Source organism: Lotus japonicus, chromosome 2, assembly GCF_012489685.1.
Source record: "Lotus japonicus ecotype B-129 chromosome 2, LjGifu_v1.2".
NCBI lineage: Eukaryota > Viridiplantae > Streptophyta > Magnoliopsida > Fabales > Fabaceae > Lotus > Lotus japonicus.
In genome coordinates this window covers 6808105-6821766 of record NC_080042.1, presented here as the reverse complement: position 1 = coordinate 6821766, position 13662 = coordinate 6808105, and positions in this window count along the sequence as shown.

Below are 13662 nucleotides of genomic sequence, written 5' to 3'. Positions count from 1 at the left end.
CGCCGATGAACAATGACTGCAGGGCACAATAAACTGTCGCTAAACTGGAAATGACCTTTAAGGGTGATTGATGATGTGGGTGCATGAGCATACAAGTTAGAACAGCTCGACGGAGGGACGGTTCGCCGTACTTGGAATGCAACAACTTTAAGGGAATACTACAGTTAGTAAGGAAAATGTAAATAAAGGGCGTACACATTTTTCCTCCATAGGAGGTTTTTAGTGAGGCGACCCTTGTGAATGAAGGGACTAAGCTCCCATGTAAGTATTCAATAGTTAAAAATGTTAATTTCGTGTTTGTCACAAGTGACGATGTTCAAATTATAAGTGTTTGCAAAAATCGGGCACAAGTGCCTAGGGTACAAGCTACCGAGTAAGACTTTCGCAATAAGAAAGCATCAATACTGAGCATACAAAGCCTTGGAAATTCTTGTGGCCACTAGAAATCAAGCCTCGTTTGAAAAACAGACTAAGGCCTATAATAAGTGCCTAAGCCTTGAATACGCATTCAAGCACACTAAAGTCTTGCTAATGCAAGCCAAGACTCGGTAAACACATGATTCTAAAAGCAAACTTCGGTAAATAGTTAGCAACTTAACTAAGGAATCACAAGAAACGATGTTGCTACGATTAGGGGCGGGAAATATATATAAAAAAAAAGAGCAAGAAAGAAAGAAAACTCGAAGTGTGAATAATAAGGTCATATTAGAGAAAAATGGGGCGAGGCCCATTAGATTGAAAAAAAAAAGGGGGGCGAGGCCCACTACATAAAAAATAAAACAAAAAAGGGGCGAGGCCTATTTCATCGGAAAAAAAAAAGAGGAACAACGAAATAAGTTACAGAGCCACTTTGTCATTGCCTAGCTCGCCATCACCGCGCACATTATCTTCTTTCTGATTTTCACCATCTTCACTTTCCTCGCCATCATCGTTGTGGAATGGTAAGTCCTTAGGATAGGATCTTCATCACGCATAACTTGACCATCCTTTATCTCCTTTAAAAAGCCAATGCGCGAGGTGTCGAAGTTAAGGTCAATCACCTTCAATTGCTCTTTGGCTTTAATGAAGCCAACAACATACAGGGCTGAGGCTTTGGTGAGCATAGACCTTTTCAACTCCTCCATCTCTCCTGCCATCCTTTTTCTTTCTTCCTCTGATTCTTTCAAGTTAGCCTTTGCAGTGGTCAGCAAGCCATCAATGTTCGCCCTTAAAGATTTCTTCGTGCTCAGCAACAACTCAATGGCGGAGGCTGGTCATTTTCTTATCCACCGCCTTTTGGGCAAGAGTTGCACGCTTGGTGCCAGTCTCTACATCTTGCTTCAATTGGGCATAAGCGCTCTTCAACTCATTGTTCTTCTTCAGAAGGAGGGCATTCGCCAGTTCGTGCTAATTCATGAACTCTGTCATGCCCGCAATGGTACTGGCGATGGAGAGATCGTGATGGATAGCAAGGGCGGCAATGTGATTCGTGTCGTGAGCAATGATGTCTAGGAAAAACTGATTTCGAAAATTTTAAGTCATAAAGTCCAAGCCGTTGAAGGCCGAGTCTTGTAACTCAAAGAAAGAGCATGATGCACTCCCAAGTGTGCTGTGAGGAATATGGGGTGGGCATGGTGTGTCCACCCTGGTAAGACCACCAGCAACGCCCACTTGAAATTCAGGCGGGGGAAGGGAACTGGCATCATTCTTTTTGCCATCATTCTTCTTGGTTTCCTTCGAAGTAATTGATTTCTTAGGAGTTGATGAGGACTTAGTCAATCTAATTGTAGATTGCTTGAAGGGTTTTTCACTAGTGGTGGAAGACTTGTTGCACTTGACTTCGCGGTCGTCATCAGTAGTAGCAGCACGAGACTCCTTAGTCTCCTTTCTCTTTTTAATCTAGGCTAGCTCAGTTTGCTCGGCCAAGAAGACGACCATGTTTCCAACGGAAATGTGAACCTTTACCTTACCCATTTCACCTAGCAAGAGAAAGTGTAACACCCGATTTCGGTGGCGTCACTTTAGTAACCATAAATAAACTTAATGCGGAAAAACGTGAATATTTTTTTTTCGATAATAACTAAGACAAGACTGAATTAAATAAAACCCAAATGCGAAAAGTAATAAAGCTAATATACAATATATATATACAGCCCCCGCTGTAAGTAGCAACCTCGTCACGAGTAAACCTCCAGCGACGGGTAATAGAAGAGTAGCGCCCGTAGGCAATAGGTACAAACCGAATGAAAGGTAAGTGTCCGCAACACTATCCCTCAAAACTGAGAATAAGCTGACCCAATGGCCTGAAAATAAGACCTCCTAAGTCCAACCAACTCTCTGTGATTCGCGTAAGGCAACCACACAAAAAGCTATAGGCGGAACTACCCTGTCCCCCAAAGAAACAAATGAAGCAAAGACTGTCAGAGCTAAACTCTACTCCTACACTAATCCTAACTCGAGGAGCTCAACCAACACTCAAAACTATGTGCTAGCATGATCGTCGTCTGAATCAGAATCCAGAACGACCAAGTCTACCAACCCTATCCGTCCTCCCCTCGCAACCGCAGTGCGCTCCGATGCTGGACTCACGGGCTTAGGGCCCGAACCCTGATCATCGATGATCGCAACGGTGGGTGCACTAGACCCTGCCGAAGGCACTCCCACTGGAATCTCCTCTGAGGGATCCTCGTCCTCTGAAGATGACGGTGGCGGCGGTGCCCCTCCGAGTCCTGGTCCACAGTGAACGCCCGGTGGCAAGTTGAAGCTGTTAGAGCATCTCCTCAACACTCCTGACCTCAAGAGTCCTCCACTATCCACGTGGTCCTCCATGTTACGCCCCGAATACGTCGCTCGATGGCTCGCGGGGTCAACCACCCACGACCCGGGGTCGTCCTGATCGATCATCTCGTACCTAATCCCCCCCGAAGGGTGGACCATTGTGAACCAGTCCGCAATGGACATCTGACAAAAGGCGTTGTCCGCCAAAACACACACAGAAGACGCGAGGGTCAACTCTAAAGAACTATGTAGATAATAAACCCAATAGGTACAAGTAATAGATAGCCACTTAGGCTTATAGCTAGAGATGTTATTCCTAGGGTTGCATGTTCCATAATAACATAAACGCAATAATAGCAGATAGCATGTTCCAAATAGGTTTAACAATTACCAATCACACTCAACAACTAAATTAGTATGCATGTTGCATGATATGTATGCAGGTTAACCCAGTCAACCAATATGCAATCCGGAACGGATGGACATCAACGGATCAGCCCTAGCACCAGCCACGGTGGGACCATTTCGGCCCGCGTGCCTCTTACTCCAACGACAGCGGTAGTCAGATCAGCCGTAACCCGTAGGTCTGCCATTTCGGTCTGCTACAAGAGACGTCTACAGACGCTCTTTCACGGAAATCCGGGTCTTATGACCATTTTGGAATCCGACGAGGTCCAGAGTACGTCCTGTGTTAATACCTCATTAATGTTGCATGAATGCAGGATGATTAGACAAACAACGTCTCCGAATCTCACTCGACACGTCGCCACGTGTTCTAGGTAAATTAAAGTCTCTAAAAGCTTACCCTAAGGTAAAGTCGATTCTGCGACAAAAGACACTTCTTCACAACAACACATAATCCACGATGATCTCCAAATCATCCGACTCATCTCAATCCGATGGTCACAACTGCTCAACGAGCACAGAGTATCACACTCTCGGAAACTAACGGTTTCCCGGACTTATCCCCAGGATAGCCCAACAACATATAGCTGCTCCAACAGCACAAGAGCATCAACATACTCAACACAGCTGCTCCAACAGCACAAGAACATCGACCTACTCAACACTTCTCAACTTCCTCAACGATTGGATCCGACGACACTTCTCGTTTTCCAAAAACTAAGATTTGCATCCAAAGCTTCCTTTCGAGTTTATTATCTTTATTTAAAGATTTAGAGGTTGTTTAATGTCTTATGAGTTTTCTTTTCAAAATAATAACCTTTTTAGTCTTATCGCAAATCCTATAAGTTCTCGGGATCTCCTAATCCCCAAATGACTCCAGAGAATGTCTCGATCCATAAACATCCTAACAAGGCCCGAATCTCATTCGTCCTATCAAGCTTTCTCAAAACTCTCAAAATAAAATCGGCATGACCTGCCCGCTATTCTCACCGTTCAGAAACTCAGATTTCATTGCATAAGTATAATTAACTCAGCACAACCAATCAACATGTCATATATCAATATATTAAGCAATAACCACATAGCACTTAGCATATAAGGCATGCACCACACATCCTAAATTACCCAATTAGCACTTAGCATGAAGATTCAATCTCAAAAGCATTCAGTAGATTCATCATCTACATTGTCAGCCGAAGCCTCAGAAAACATTTTCCAATCACACACAATCCAGTGCATAAACAGTAAACAATGTCGAAAGCATCGACCCTAAGTATTAACTAGAGATTCAGTGAGAAGCCCTCACCTGTAGATTCTCCAGGGTGAACTTCAAACTCTTCCTCACAAGCAAAGCGTTGCTCCTCAGGAAATTCCTCAAAAGTTCCTTTAAAGCAAAACCACATAAATATTATCAGAATCTATCGAAAACTAAGCTATAAATACTTACTAAGGTTACACGATGTAATCTATACTCTAAGGTACGATAATCTAGCGCGAAAGGACAAGTTTTCGGAAAAGGAAATTTTCCTCCTCCCCCCCTAATAGGTTCACAATTGTGGGGCTCGATTTTTCTTCGATCAAACTTGGTTCCTATGCTATCATTAGCCGTAACTAAGGGTATTCTGAACTCGGAAAAATTATCGGATCAAAAACTGTCGCAGGGGTATTTTGGTCATGATTTTTAACTTAGAAATTTCAAAACTGAAATCCCAAAAACCAAATTTTGCAGGGACGTCACCAACGACGTTTATGACAACTAATCCTACTAGCACTAAGCTAAGGCGATAGTTTTCAGCCTAAAGGTTGAAGCTTTACTCCAAAAACTCCAAAAATGGGTATTTTTGGCTAAAATTGATTCCGGCGGAATTCCGGCGACATAACGGAAAATCTAATCCGGCAGAAGTGATCTTGGGCACATAAAGAAGAGGTTTAGAATCAGAAATGAAAGATTCGGGATAGTTTTGCAAAAACCCATAAACTATCAGCTTAGAAAAGGCTACAGAAAAGCTATGGAAAAAGCGATCGGTGGTAAGGATTAGCGACTATACCTCGAAGCCTTGAAGCAGCAACTGATTGATCGACGATCAAGCAAGCGATGAAGAAAATCTTCTCCTCCTTCTTCTTCTTTGTGGCCGCGGGTTTGGGTGGGGAAATGGGTAGTTTTTTTGATTTTTTCTTCCTTTCTTGGCTATATATAGAAGTTGGCAAAACGCGGTAAAATGAAAGTTTCGCGAATCTGATTTTTCCGGCGTCATTCTCCGTGAATTCTAAGATATGTTTTGGCGAAAGAATTCCAAAACTAAAAAGATGTCTCCTTGTATTTTTGGCAACTAATGCATAGTCGGTATAAAACTATTTTACCCGATAAGTTGCTTTTTGCTTCGGATGTCGGAATGGAAAACTTCCTTCTGAAGAAAGATTGAAATCATCAAGAGAAATGGGTGTACGCGTGTAGAATATTCATTTGAAGCTCTGAATAGATAAAGTCTTCATTGTCGAGAAATTCTAGGGTTTTGAAATACCAGGGATTCGGTTTCGGCAAACTTCCGATGATTGGAATCGGACGTTCGTAGATCCTAGAGTTTCGCCTCGAAACGATTGTGATATATGGAAAAAGAGAAGTTCTAACATTTCTCTGAAAATTTTTGGAATTAACTTCCATCGTGCCTAAAAGTGAAAACTAGCTATATACTAGGGTTTCTGACCTAGGTTTAAGCGTATAACAATCGTGCTATAACTTTTATCGACTTTGATACAATCCTTTGACTTTTCCTGAACTTTCTCCTTCATAAATTTATTTCATTTGGTAAACTCTTGTTCAGGTTTCCCTTCACATTACATCAACCCTAATCGTGAATAAGAAATTTATTCACTTAGCATAAACTTAAAAACTTGGGCCTTACATTACTACCCTCCAAAAAGAAAGTTTCGACCTCGAAACTTAAGGGTTAGTAAAAAGTTCTGGATACTGTGCTTGAATCTTCTCCTTCAGCTCCCATGTCGCATCACCGGTGTCTTTATTCCAAATGACTTTCACTAACTCGATCTCTTTTCCTCTCAACTGTTTTATCCTGGTGTCACCGATGCTAATTGGCGGTGTCTCGAAAGACAGATCATCCTTCAACTCAATGTCATCCAGCTCGATAACATGTGTCAGATCCGCAATATATTTCCTCAGTTGTGACACGTGGAATACGTCATGAATGTTTGATAGAAATGGAGGTAGTGCAATCTGATATGCGACTGGTCCAATTCGACGAGTGATCTGATACGGTCCAATAAACTTGGGCGTAAGCTTCTTTGACTTGATTGCTCGACCAACTCCCGTCGTCTGAGTAACTCTCAGAAATACATGATCTCCTTCTTCGAATTCCAGAGTTCTGCGCCTTTGATCGGCATAACTCTTCTGTCTACTCTGAGAAGTCTTCATCTTCTCTCTGATCTGCTTGATCTTCTCAGTTGTCTGTTGCAGAAGTTCCGGTCCTACCAACAGATTTTCTCCGTTTTGGTACCAACACAAAGGTGTTCTACACTTGCGGCCATACAAAGCCTCATACGGTGCCATACCTATGCTCGTATGAAAACTGTTGTTGTATGTGAACTCAATCAATGGCAATAAGGTATCCCAACTGCCCTGGTTGTCTAACACGCAAGCGCGTAGCAAATCTTCCAATGACTGGATTGTCCTCTCAGTCTGTCCATCAGTCTGCGGATGATAAGCAGAACTTAGTCTCAGTCTCGTTCCCAAAGCCTCTTGAAGAGCTCCCCAGAAATGTGATGTAAACTTCGGGTCTCGATCGGATACAATACTTGTCGGTACTCCGTGAAGTCGTACAATCTCGGATATGTAAATCTCTGACAGTTTCTCCACGTTGTACGTAGTCCTCACCGGTACGAAATGAGCCGACTTTGTCAGTCGATCCACGATTACCCAAATAGAATCGTATCCCTTCTGAGTTCTTGGCAAAGCTACAACGAAATCCATCGATATGCTATCCCATTTCCATTCTGGCACATCCAAGCTTTGTAGCATACCTGAAGACTTCTGATGCTCCACCTTTGCCTTCTGACATGTCAGACATGCAGCTACATATTCAGCCACTTGTCTTTTCATTCCTGGCCACCAAAAATTCATCTTCAAGTCTTGGTACATCTTTTTCATTCAAGGATGAATGCTTAATTTGCTCTTGTGACCCTCATCCATAATCAATCTTCTCAAGTCAGGGTTGTTAGGTACACAAACCCTATCCTTGCACCGTAGGATATTGTCACTTCCTACCTTGAATTCTGGGTCTTTACCTTGACTTACCAAATTCCTTTTTCCGAGCAGAAACTCATCTTGTAACTGTTGGTCTCGGATTTCTCCCATCAATCCATTGGTAATTCTGATCATCCCAAACTTCAGTTCTCCCTCGGATAATTTCACATCCAAGCTCAAATCTCGGAATTGTTCCAGCAGTTGCAGCTCCTTCACCATCATCGACGAGATGTGCATCTTCCTGCTCAAGGCATCAGCAACTACGTTCGCCTTTCCAGGATGATACTGCAGAGTGAACTCGTAATCTTTGAGAAATTCCATCCACCGACGCTGTCTCATGTTCAGCTCCTTCTGCTCAAACAAATACTTCAAGCTCTTATGATCACTAAATATGGTGAAATTGCATCCATATAAGTGATGTCTCCAAATCTTCAGCGCAAATACGATTGCAGCTAGTTCCAAGTCATGAGTTGGATAATTCTTCTCATGCACCTTCAGTTGTCTTGAAGCATAAGCAACCACCTTCCGATGTTGCATCAGCACACATCCCAAACCTTGATGCGAAGCATCACAGTATACTTCATAAGGTTCCTCCGGTTGCGGTAAGACGAGTACAGGTGACGTCGTCAACCGTTCCTTCATCGTCTGAAAACTAGTTTCGCACGCTTCAGTCCATGCGAAAGGTTGATCCTTCCTCGTCAGTTGAGTCAAAGGTCCAACAATCTTCGCAAAATTCTCGATAAAGCGACGATAGTATCCCGCCAAACCGACAAAACTTCTGATCTCCGTCACTGTCTTTGGCCGTTCCCATGACAATACGGTCTCTACCTTTGCTGGGTCCACAGCTATCCCCTCCTTGGAGATCACATGGCCTAAGAATTTTACCTCTTCGAGCCAAAATTCGCACTTAGAAGGATTGGCATACAACTCCTTCTCCCTCAACACTTGTAAAACTTGTCGCAAGTGCTCCTCATGGTCCTCAGCATTCTTTGAGTAGATCAAAATATCGTCGATAAACACCAAGACGAATCGATCCAAGAATGTATGGAAAGTCATATTCATGTAAGCCATGAATATTGCCGGTGCATTTGTCACCCCAAATGGCATCACTAAGTACTCATAGTGTCCATAACGGGTTCTGAATGCCGTCTTCTGGATGTCCTCGTTCTTGACCCTGATTTGATGATAACCCGACTTCAGGTCAATCTTCGAGAATATTGTAGCTCCTCACAGTTGATCCATCAAATCGTCAATTCTAGGTAACGGATACCTATTCTTAACGGTTACCTTGTTCAATTGTCGGTAGTCGACACATAGTCTCGATTTCCCGTCCTTCTTCTTCACTAATAAGACTGGCGCTCCCCAAGGTGAAACACTTGGTCGAATAAATCCCTTCGACAACAGATCTTCTAGTTGGGACTTCAATTCCACTAGCTCCGCAGGTGCCATACGATATGGTGCAATCGAAATCGGCCCTGTTCCCGGTACGATGTCTATAGCAAACTCAATGTCGCGTACAGGCGGCAATCCAGGTACATCGCCAGGAAAAACATCTGCGAACTCTTTCACCACTGGAATACTATCAACTCCCGGATTCCCTTTACTCTCCAAGCCCAGCAGAACGGAATACTCTTGAGATCCCTCGTTCAAAGAGACGCCAATGTGATTGGCAGATAGATACTCAGAAAGATCCGAATCAGGAAATACCACTCTCTTTCGGTTGCAGTCCAAAAGACAATGATAGCGGGACAACCAATCCATTCCTAGGATAATATCTAGGTTCTTAAGAGTTAGGCATACTAGGTTAGCTTGGTAGGTCCTATTGTTATATGTTATCGAACAATACATGCATGCTGAATTAGCAAGTAAAGTCTTGGCAGGAGTAGTAACTATCAGATCGAAGCTCAAAGCAGTAATAGGAAGTTTTAATCTGATCGCGCATTCCCTAGAGATAAATGAATGCGTTGCACCGGAATCAAAAAGTACGGATAGGAGGTTACCGTAAATCTCGCAGTCGCCTCTAATCAGTCCATCGACCCCCTCAGCATCTTCACCATCCATGGTGTAGACTCTCGCCTTTGCAGCAGGACGCTTCCCTCGCGCATTGTTGACGGTTGGTTCCGCCTTTGGTACCTTGCACTGTGCCGCAGTATGCCCAGTTTGTTACAGTTGTAGCATTGAGGTCTCGTGTCGGGACAATCACGAGCATAATGCCCTGGCTTCCCACACTTGAAGCAAGTCAGTTCCCGGTTCTGAGTCTGACCTCCTGAACCACCAGCAGCACCCACCATGGGCCTGTAAGATCCCGAAGCCGCTCCTCTACCAACAGGACGCTGATACGGCCTCCTATTTTGAAACCTTCCTCTGTTCTGAAAATTCTGAGAGCTCGACCTCATCGGCCCTCCAGTTCCAGCCCGGTTTAACCTCCGGTTCTTCATCAGCTCTACTTCCGTGGCTTTCTCCACCAATGATTGGAATCGCATGATTCCCAGCGGCCTCACTGAGTCCTCAATATCCGGCCTTAGTCCATTGACAAAGCGCTTGCACATATAGCGCTCATCCACGTGATCATTAAAGAATTGGAAATGCTTCGCCAAAGATTCCAGCTTCGAAGCAAATTCCGGTACAGACATACTCCCCTGACGGAGTGTCAGAAACTGCGCCTCCCTCTCATCCCGTGCACTTGTTGGAAAATACTTTTCCAAGAATGCGGTCCGGAAAGAGTTCCAGTTGATCTCTTCATGGTTAGCTTCCATGATTCCCCTGGTGCCCTTCCACCAGTACTCAGCATCACCGAGCAGAAGATAAGTCGCCATGCCCACCTTGGCACCCTCAACAGTTTGCAGTACGCCGAATATCTTCTCTATTTCCTGAATCCAGAGATCTGCTTTGTCTGGATCAGTACCACCAGAGAACTTAGGTGGGTTTTGCCTCCTGAAGTCATTGAGACCTTTGTTCTGGTCCAGAGTTACTTCCCTCTGGCGCTGATGTTGTTCACGTGCTTCTTCAGCAGCACGCCTCATGGCATTATCGTTTGCCTGCGCTGTTACCGCTTGGGCCTGCGCTGTTACCGCTTGGGCCATAGTGGCCATCATCTCCGCTAACTGGTTAGTGTTCACCATGTTCTGTTAAAGGAAGCAAACAGTCAGTACTCATCATAAGATAGCATCTAGCATCACTATACAATATGAGTAAGCAATAACTTCAATCCATTTTTAAGCGAAAAATCGCTTGCAGACAATCAATTTTCACTCTTTGCAGAGTCACACAACCTAGCACAGAAGACCTATTCCCCAACAACTCCCGAAAGACTCGACCGAGCTCTGATACCACAATGTAACACCCCGATTTCGGTGGCGTCACTTTAGTAACAAAATAAACTTAATGCGGAAAAACGTGAATATTTTTTTTTTTCGATAATAACTAAGACAAGACTGAATTAAATAAAACTCAAATGCGAAAAGTAATAAAGCTAATATACAATATATATATATACAGCCCCCGCTGTAAGTAGCAACCTCGTAACGAGTAAACCTCCAGCGATGGGTAATAGAAGAGTAGCGCCCGTAGGCAATAGGTACAAACCGAATGAAAGGTAAGTGTCCGCAACACTATCCCTCAAAACTGAGAATAAGCTGACCCAATGGCCTGAAAATAAGACCTCCTAAGTCCAACCAACTCTCTGTGATTCGCGTAAGGCAACCACACAAAAAGCTATAGGCGGAACTACCCTGTCCCCCAAAGAAACAAATGAAGCAAAGACTGTTAGAGCTAAACTCTACTCCTACACTAATCCTAACTCGAGGAGCTCATACCAACACTCAAAACTATGTGCTAGCATGATCGTCGTCTGAATCAGAATCCAGAACGACCAAGTCTACCAACCCTATCCGTCCTCCCCTCGCAACCGCAGTGCGCTCCGATGCTGGACTCACGGGCTTAGGGCCCGAACCCTGATCATCGATGATCGCAACGGTGGGTGCACTAGACCCTGCGAAGGCACTCCCACTGGAATCTCCTCTGAGGGATCCTCGTCCTCTGAAGATGACGGTGGCGGCGGTGCCCCTCCGAGTCCTGGTCCACAGTGAACGCCCGGTGGCAAGTTGAAGCTGATAGAGCATCTCCTCAACACTCCTGACCTCAAGAGTCCTCCACTATCCACGTGGTCCTCCATGATACGCCCCGAATACGTCGCTCGATGGCTCGCGGGGTCAACCACCCACGACCCGGGGTCGTCCTGATCGATCATCTCGTACCTAATCCCCCCCGAAGGGTGGACCATTGTGAACCAGTCCGCAATGGACATCTGACAAAAGGCGTTGTCCGCCAAAACACACACAGAAGACGCGAGGGTCAACTCTAAAGAACTATGTAGATAATAAACCCAATAGGTACAAGTAATAGATAGCCACTTAGGCTTATAGCTAGAGATGTTATTCCTAGGGTTGCATGTTCCATAATAACATAAACGCAATAATAGCATATAGCATGTTCCAAATAGGTTTAACAATTACCAATCACACTCAACAACTAATTAGTATGCATGTTGCATGATATGTATGCAGGTTAACCCAGTCAACCAATATGCAATCCGGAACGGATGGACATCAACGGATCAGCCCTAGCACCAGCCCGGTGGGACCATTTCGGCCCGCGTGCCTCTTACTCCAACGACAGCGGTAGTCAGATCAGCCGTAACCCGTAGGTCTGCCATTTCGGTCTGCTACAAGAGACGTCTACAGACGCTCTTTCACGGAAATCCGGGTCTTATGACCATTTTGGAATCCGACGAGGTCCAGAGTACGTCCTGTGTTAATACCTCATTAATGTTGCATGAATGCAGGATGATTAGACAAACAACGTCTCCGAATCTCACTCGACACGTCGCCACGTGTTCTAGGTAAATTAAAGTCTCTAAAAGCTTACCCTAAGGTAAAGTCGATTCTGCGACAAAAGACACTTCTTCACAACAACACATAATCCACGATGATCTCCAAATCATCCGACTCATCTCAATCCGATGGTCACAACTGCTCAACGAGCACAAAGTATCACACTCTCGGAAACTAACGGTTTCCCGGACTTATCCCCAGGATAGCCCAACAACATATAGCTGCTCCAACAGCACAAGAGCATCAACATACTCAACACAGCTGCTCCAACAGCACAAGAACATCGACCTACTCAACACTTCTCAACTTCCTCAACGATTGGATCCGACGACACTTCTCGTTTTCCAAAAACTAAGATTTGCATCCAAAGCTTCCTTTCGAGTTTATTATCTTTATTTAAAGATTTAGAGGTTGTTTAATGTCTTATGAGTTTTCTTTTCAAAATAATAACCTTTTTAGTCTTATCGCAAATCCTATAAGTTCTCGGGATCTCCTAATCCCCAAATGACTCCAGAGAATGTCTCGATCCATAAACATCCTAACAAGGCCCGAATCTCATTCGTCCTATCAAGCTTTCTCAAAACTCTCAAAATAAAATCGGCATGACCTGCCCGCTATTCTCACCGTTCAGAAACTCAGATTTCATTGCATAAGTATAATTAACTCAGCACAACCAATCAACATGTCATATATCAATATATTAAGCAATAACCACATAGCACTTAGCATATAAGGCATGCACCACACATCCTAAATTACCCAATTAGCACTTAGCATGAAGATTCAATCTCAAAAGCATTCAGTAGATTCATCATCTACATTGTCAGCCGAAGCCTCAGAAAACATTTTCCAATCACACACAATCCAGTGCATAAACAGTAAACAATGTCGAAAGCATCGACCCTAAGTATTAACTAGAGATTCAGTGAGAAGCCCTCACCTGTAGATTCTCCAGGGTGAACTTCAAACTCTTCCTCACAAGCAAAGCGTTGCTCCTCAGGAATTCCTCAAAAGTTCCTTTAAAGCAAACCACAGAAATATTATCAGAATCTATCGAAAACTAAGCTATCAATACTTACTAAGGTTACACGAAGTAATCTTATACTCTAAGGTACGATAATCTAGCGCGAAGGACAAGTTTTCGGAAAAGGAAATTTTCCTCCTCCCCCCCCTAATAGGTTCGGCCACTTTTCACAATTGTGGGGTTCGATTTTTTCTTCGATCAAACTTGGTTCCTATGCTATCATTAGCCGTAACTAAGGGTATTCTGAACTCGGAAAAATTATCGGATCAAAAACTGTCGCAGGGGTATTTTGGTCATGATTTTTAACTTAGAAATTTCAAAACTGA